General features: G+C 41.3%; 1 long non-coding RNA gene across 1 annotated transcript in view; it reads right to left on the bottom strand.

Moving 5' to 3' along the window:
- LOC146766515 (uncharacterized) overlaps positions 1 to 7,982 on the bottom strand; it is a 48,469-nt gene that overhangs the window by 13,531 nt on the left and 26,956 nt on the right. Inside the window, exon 3 of the long non-coding RNA XR_014957587.1 lies at positions 444 to 549. This is a non-coding gene — a long non-coding RNA (uncharacterized LOC146766515). The remainder of the gene's footprint in view (positions 1 to 443; positions 550 to 7,982) is intronic.

Raw genomic sequence — 7,982 nt, 5'->3', positions numbered from 1 at the left:
ACTTGTATTCAACTTCAAAGGGACCATTATCAGTAAAGGTGGCAGAAGGCATCAGACTGCTGCAAGCTAGATAAACAGATAAGTGAGACTTTCATGGTTTTCTCCTCTAGGTCTGCTCGCAGGACAAAGGTACCTCAAGGTGCAGCTGCCTCTCGGCATTTGGCCCTGTTATTTGCAAAGTTCACCACTGAATGTGCTACTTCCCTTTTACAAGGTGAGGAAAACCTTACTCACTCAAGTGCAAAAACTCACAGCACTAGCAGAGCTTTGAAAGCTCTTTCAAGAACCTGTCAACGCTCACCTGGGAGCTGGTGCTTTCCAATGATTACAATGACATGTAGAGGAAAAACAAAGAAGAAACAACAAAACCCCCAAGAATCAGTGCTTTGCATCCAGACTAAAAATAAAATGAAGGCCCTGCAGAGCAGCAAAGTTTAACTGACCTGTGTCCCCACAGCTGGAAAACTTCTGAGGCTCTTGCAGCGGGCCCTCTCTGTTGCACTGGATGAGCAGTGTATGTATTTACATTGGTTGAACTGAGCCCCTTTCCTGAAGGTGGGAGATCAGAGCCTCTAATTACAGTGCTGCATGTGAAAAAAGGGCCAGGTTCATACTCAGTGCTTTTCAAACAAAGGCCTGCTAATTTTGGACAGTTATTCTTGTCACAGCACAATACATTGGAAAAAAATCCTTGAATAATCCCATTTTACTGGAGCAACCAAAGGGTGATAGGGAAGGCAGGCAGCTGCCCCAGGTGATTAACTGTGCTCTGTGCTACCAATGTGTCTAATTAGGCACCCAGACAGCAGGGGCTTAGTCAAGAGCCACTGACAGAGAGCAGCACCTTCGAAACACTCCCTTGCTGAGAGTGAAAACTTCCACCTACTCTTCCAGCTCTTCTGGAGAGATTAATTAGTTGATGTTTGCACAGTGTTATGAAGATCTAATGAGCCGAGTGTGAGCATGGGTGCTGACCAGAATGACTTCTAATTGATGTGCTGGAACAGAACACGGCATTGCTACGGAAAGGTGTGAGGGGACAGAACAAATGGCCTTTTTCTGGCCCAAATCTCCAGCAGTGACAGTGCTCTCCAGCAGAGGACCTGGGACAGGAACAGAAGCTGGGCAGCGCAGCCAGCAGAGGAGGTGAAGCAGAGCACAAAGGGAGGGATTCAAATTAAGGTTCCCATCCCAGAGAACACAAACTAACCCAGGCAGATGATTCTAGCTACTGTCCTGCTGAGGCCATTAATTTACTAACTGCATTTTTCAACACACCTTCATGAAGAACTGTCTTTTGATTAGAATTTAGCCCTGTCTGGGATAAGGCAGGAGTTGTGCCCATTTAAGTTTTACATACCGAAAAAAAAATAGGCTATTAATTTTGTATCCCTGGCAGGTAAAAATACCTGGAAGAAGTGTTATATGTAATAATACTATTGATGGATCCCCCCTGAAGTTCTAGATGACAAGCAGTACAAGCAGCATTAGCTAAGCTCTGTGCTCCAGAAACAAGCCCTTAACTCTACTATTGTCCATGCTATAACTTGGTCTTTTTAGCTGAAGTTATTAAGACACCAATGGCAGAATTACCTGGTGTCCTCCAGACATTTCACTGGCCAGTGTCAAGGTTTAACCCCACCAGCAGCCCAGCCCCACACAGCCACTTGCTCACTCCCTCAGCAGCTGGATGGGGCAGAGTACCAGAGGGGGAAAAGCTGGGAAACTCATGGGTGGAGGTAGAGTTTAATAGGGAAAGCAAAAGCCATACACAGGCAAAGCAAGACAAGGAATCAATTCACTGCTTCCCATGGCTGGGCACTGGTTCAACCTTCCCCAGGGAGAGCAGGGCCCTGTCACAGGTGACTTGACACCATCACTCCAAATGTGTTCCTCCTCCTCCATTGTTGCCCAAGATAAAATTATGTCTTAGGGGTTCAAAGTTTTCTGCAAAAGCAGTTTGATGTTTGGTATGGCTATTGAACAAAGAGAGAATTTGGAAAATGTGCACATGCAGAATCTGGTACTGTCCAAATTTCATCACCAACCTGTGTGTCTGCATTTACTCTTTCCCAACCTGTCACACATTTCCCACTTGATAATTTATTATATAAAGAAAAAGAAGTTGTATTTAAGGTTAGCCAAAAAATCTCTAGCATTAAGGAAAACACAAAGTGTTGGGTAGCTGAGAATGTTGTCCAGGACAAGCATTCCAGCAAAAATTAGTAATTCCTTGCATCACAAATAATGGCTAACTTTGGTTTCCCTCTATGACTTCAATCTGTTTTTAAATATTGAGGAGGAAATCACTGCTGTTCTCAGCAGTATCCAAGAAGTTTTAGTACTTCCACAACAGCCAGTCTAAGCAAGACATAATGACCTCACTCCTTAATTTCCAGCAAAAATCCCTAATTCACAAATCTAGGAATTGCTTGCTAATTAACTGGGAGGAAAAAAACCCACAGTCCAAAAGCAAGATAAGGAAAAAAAAGAAGAAAGCTCAACCCAACAAAGCCAAGCACACAAACACAGTCACATCCTCAGGATAAAGAATGTTTTCTGTCCCATCTCACTGTGTGCCTCACACTGCTCTTTCTTCCAGGGCAAACTCCCCACCTGAGCCAACACTGCTGCAGTGGGACACACCCACACTCAAAGCAAAGAATGGGCAGAGACAACTGCAACAGCAGCACTCACTCTGCTTTGGTTGCTCTCCTCTGCAGCCCTGATCTTCCTTTCCTTCCCCTCTGCTTTCTCTACTCCAGAGCCCCAAGCAGTAGAATAAACTTTTATCATTCAGCCTGAAGAGTAGCAAACCTTGTTTGCTTGTTGTATTCTTAGTTCCACTCCAGCAATGCAGAACACAGACTACAGGGTCACAAAAAAATAGGCTATTAGATAATAATCATCAAACCCCAGAAAAGCTCAATGACAACTGAGTTTGCATGTCATAGCACAAGCCGTGTGGTCTTTGCTTTTCTGGCAGTAATTAATTGACCAGATGCTTTCTTTTGCAGTTCAATACTCAGATGTGTTTTTAAAAGTTGACACAGGTTAGCACCTTTAACTACACAAGCCAAAACTGAGCAGCAGTTTGCTCTGCTTTGCATCAAAAAGGTTACCATTAAAAATGGTTCTATGACAGACACTACAGACAAATGCTTTCAGGTTGTGGATTTCTGAGCATAAAACGTAGGGGGGGAAAAAACCACCACCTTGAAAAACTCCCAAACTGAAAGTTCTAAATGCAAACAGCCAGCATGCAAATGGGCATTAGTGATGAAAACCCCAACCCTGAGCAGCACTGTTCTCCTGAAAGGAGTAACTTCACAGAACTAAAGTTTGTTTCTCATGGCTAAAGGGAAAGAAGTTTGTCCTTTCCCTGGGAGCTGATCCCCACCAGCAGATACAACACCACCATCCACAGAACTCTGTTAACAGGCCAACACACCCCTGCTCCCACATCTTGTCTGTCAGCTTATCGAGCACAGAGGCTGCACTCTCAGTGCCACAAATCACCAGTTAAAATAGTTCTGCCTCTTCAAAGGGGAAGGAAGGAGATCCAGGGGGGTGGTGTGTGTGTGTGTTGGATGTTTAAACAAGAGGGAGAGATGCTCAAAGTGATTTACAACCCCCCTTTGAGAACAAGCCAGACCTGGGGAAAGTAATTTTTTTGCACCTGGACCATTATGAGGCAAAAAGGATGATCTCTCAAGGAGCAAAAGACATTCAAATGTACAAGTCAAAGACCAGGATGATTCAATCTTTCCTAGGATCAGCCTGGCTTAAAGAGAAAAATTCTGGGAAAAATATACCACTCTATTCCACAGAGTAAAAGGGAAAGGAGATTAGGAAACAAGAGGTCTTGAGTATTCAAAGTGCTAATTCAGAACTTCTCCCTCTAAAGCACTCATGAAACATTTTAATTGTCTGACTTTGCATTCAAAAACCTTGTTTGCAACTCTTAATTGCAGACAGCTTTGAACAAATAATTGAAATGCATGACTTGTGGGGCCTGCTTAAACAATTATAATGTGCTTTGCCAATAGGTACTTTGTCCCATTCTCCTCCCCCCACCTTTTTCATAATGAAAATGAGCTAGCATGATATTTGGAGCAAAGTTAAAACCTTGCTAATTTGCAGCACTGAGATCTGGGACTGTGACAGTGGTCGTACCTGTACAACTGCTTATATCAGCAAAAAATACACTAATAGTTCAACTGAATGCAAAAAAGACCTTTTCATTTTCTGCTGAGAGCAACCCACTGGGAGATTCTTTTCTAAATACAAATCCTTCATATGTCTGTTAGTTTTGCATTTCCTAAGATTTATGTAGCTATTTTCCTGAAAATTCCCTTTGTATGGTTTAAGCAGAGCCACCATAAATATAAACAATCTTTTCACATAGAGTTCAGAAAATAAGTTGAATCAAACCATATCCTTCTCTGAAGACACAAATTATTTTGGCATGGTGTAGTCAAAACCATTCTAGGCAACTTATTGTGCTCCTCAAACTGTAATAAACTGAAAAACTGAGAGCATTTTATCCTCATTCAGAAAACAGTCAGCAGTTAATGCCTGTCCCTAAAGGTAAAAGTGCCCTTGCGAGAAAAGTGAATTTGGTTCAGGTCAGATTATTCAAAGTCCTGACTTCAAATGGTCTCCCTTTACCCTGCTCTGCTCTTAGTCTGTTGGGAAGCACCTTCCCTGATCATTTCTGGATGTGGAATGTGATTCCTCATGAATCAGAATGTGTTCTGATGGCTGACATTTAATCCAAGTCTGGGGATGATTCAGGCATATTTCAAACCATCTTACCTCAGACATTTGGTGCTGGTGCAGACAGGACAGAGGCTCTAGAGCAGTTCTTACAATGTTATTTGCACTTCAGTCTGTTGAATTGTTGGTGTGCTGATAAGCAGTGCTGAGTAACTCACTCAGAATCAGCATAACTGCATTTGCCAAAACCAGGACTGCTCTGTTTCAAGGTGGGAGGAGAGCAGCTAATGAGGCACTCACTTCCTGTTAACCCAATTTCCTCGCTACACAGACTCTCAGCTGGGCACAGGCAGCTTGAACATCTGACTGTCACTGTCACTCAGCCTCCTCCATCCCCAGCACAGGTTTCAGCTCCCTTGAGCAAACAGATCTGTAAACTCAAGGATTTAAGAACATCAAATCTAATTTAGTGAAGAAATAAAACTGTAACTGTAAATAAAATTTAATCAATTTCTAAAATACAATCAAATGAGGCTAGTAAGAGCTTTTCTAGATGAACTCTAGAAGCTGGAAAAGCTGCAAGAATTTTAAACAATATAGAGATGTAGCATCCAACCATCTGCCACTACAAGGTAAAGACCTTCTGTTGCTATTGCTCCTGGCTAACATGCTAAGAAAACAGGAAAGCAGTTTTCTGTAGGCCCAGTTTTGTATTTCTTACTTTACAATCCACTGTGCAAGATGATGACTATCTTGTTTTTCCAGCAGTATAAAAAGCATGAAAAGGATTCGGAGCCCTGCAGGATTAGACCAATACTATTTTTGCAAGTAAATTTCACCAAGACTTTAGAAATGTAAGCAAGCTACTTTGGGTTTTATTTCCAAGCCACATTTCAATTTAAATAAATACCTTCTGAATGTAGAAACCAACCCTATCTATAGGAAGCATAGGTATAACTTCCTTCATAGGAGTAAAAAAATCACGTATATGCATTAGCAAAATTTAAGCCTAAGTTTATAAATCACCATGCAAGTTTATGGGGCCACATAACAGTTTTGTGATAATTATAATAAATGCAGTCTCTGGCAGGAGTTTAATAACTCATTCTGAAAATGCTTCTCATGTTCACTACCCATTTCATTGGCTACTCCCATCAATAACCCAACTAACATAAAAACAAGGTCAGCCAAGCAACCAAAAGACTGAAAAAGAATGTTGAGAAGATCAGATTCTTAGAAGCACACCAAGCCTGATAATTCAGTTTCAGATAATTCAGAGAGCGGATGATAACAAAACCAGAAAATGGCACAACTAGAATGCAGTATGGGCCCGTCCATGTAGCATTTCATCTGTGGTTCAGTCAGCCAATGTGGGGCACACCATCCACCAAGCAGCAACCACCCCCTTCCCAATAAGTTCTGTAATGGCATAATTCCCACAACAACTCATCCTCCAGCGGCAGGAGTTTGAGTTCTCTCTCCACACCCAGCCAGTTCTCAGAGGCAGCTCCAGGCACGGGCGCCTGTGCAGCAAGCCATGAGAGACGCTCGTACAGAACTGTGCCCTTAGTCGAGAGACAAAAGATTGTGACTATTCCACTCAGAGTTCTGCTGGGAGGCAGGCTGCACCACTCAGTGAAAGCTGTCACTGGAAAAAGAACATTTAACAGACACTTTCTGAGTAGTGTTAAGTGTGTTGAGATAAACAGAGTAAATGCTAACACAGAGTAAATGCTAACAGAGCTCTTCTCTCCATGTATTCAGTAAGGGAGTCTTGCTAGTTTTACTCTCTGTATCTTAGTATGTTGCATTTAGATTGTATTTTAGTATGGACAAACTAAAATTCCTCTGTCCCAAGACAGCAGGACAGCCACACATACTAAGATATTAAATAGAAAATTAATTTCCATGGTAGGAGAAAAGCTCACCAGTGAACTGGGCAAGTAAAGGATTATATTACAAAGCTGTGATAGAAAACTAATTGTGTGGGACTGTATATTTTATGAGAAAAATTGTGGCAATAATTGGTACTTTCAGATGGTCTTCTAAGTTCAGTCCCTGATCCTATGAATCAAGACCTCTTGAGGGAATTCCTGCTGACACCTAGAGCTCTACATTCACAAAGTACAGGCTGTACAGGCCCATGAACAGACAAGATTTTTTTCACTTAATAAAAGAATTGTTTAAACATTAAGCTGGCTAAATATATTAAGGTGAAAGCCCAAATGGATTTACCATATGAATTGCTTGGTACAGACCCAAATTTTGAAAATTGTTTAGCACACAATTTCCCATGAAATTACCCCGATTCCACACAGGTAATTTAGTCTCACAGTACGTCTGTGCACACAGCTTTGAGATTTTGGGCTTCCTGTTTCCTTTTTACTTCCTCCAAGCATCCATAAAGCACCTCTGCTAAATTTCAGAAGCACAACAAGTGAAAGAGAGGACCACACCCCTTTAAGGCAGACCTTACTGGCTTCTTTTATGCAGGAAAAAATAAACAAAAAATCCCTGAGAGATGAAAGAGAAGAAAGAGAGGGACAGAATTCTATCCTGCAGCTGCTCAATGATGCAAAGTCCCTGGCTGAGCTCAGAAGTCACTAAGTACTGAAAAAACTCTCTTTAGTCAGGATGCATCCTCCATTGTCATTCTGCAGTCTTACTCATGCAACTCAGTGTTACCATCTCACTGGAAATCTTTGGCCTATCACAAATGCAACAACCCACCCACTGCAGTCAGCAAGGCTCCTCTCCCAGGGGACAGCCTGGGCCATCACTACATTCAAAGCATTTTTCAGCAGTATTAGCTTGATTTAGGTTCCATAAATGTAGAACAAAATGAGTTATTCCAAGAGAATCTGCATTTCTAATAAAACCACTTCACTGATCTCTAATTACAATAAGACTCAAGAGTCTTCCTTTTGATTTGTAAGGTGTACATCAACAATACTTTTCTGTGCAAATATTTCACTTACATTTTGTGTTTTATCTAATATTCCATCTAATAACCATTCCATAGTCAAAACAGTTCCTCTGAGAAATGTCTGAAACCCTGAAAAGCTAGTAATTATAAATGGAAAAAAAAAAAGTATTTTATGGCACTGATGAAACATTGATAAATGCAAAACACTGGAAGCTTTTTAAGGTCATCCATTATTTTAGAAGAAATAATATAAACCTTGTCCTGTTTAAGAATTTAAATGAAGTTCTCTTTCAAGTGAAATTTTCCATGTCCCACCAAGATAATTTTAGATGGTGAA

Source organism: Lonchura striata, chromosome 10, assembly GCF_050655825.1.
Source record: "Lonchura striata isolate lonStrDom1 chromosome 10, ASM5065582v1, whole genome shotgun sequence".
In the NCBI taxonomy this organism is placed as follows: Eukaryota; Metazoa; Chordata; class Aves; order Passeriformes; family Estrildidae; genus Lonchura; species Lonchura striata.
The sequence above is the reverse complement of the archived record's forward strand: the minus strand, read 5'-3'. Positions and strand labels throughout refer to the sequence as shown.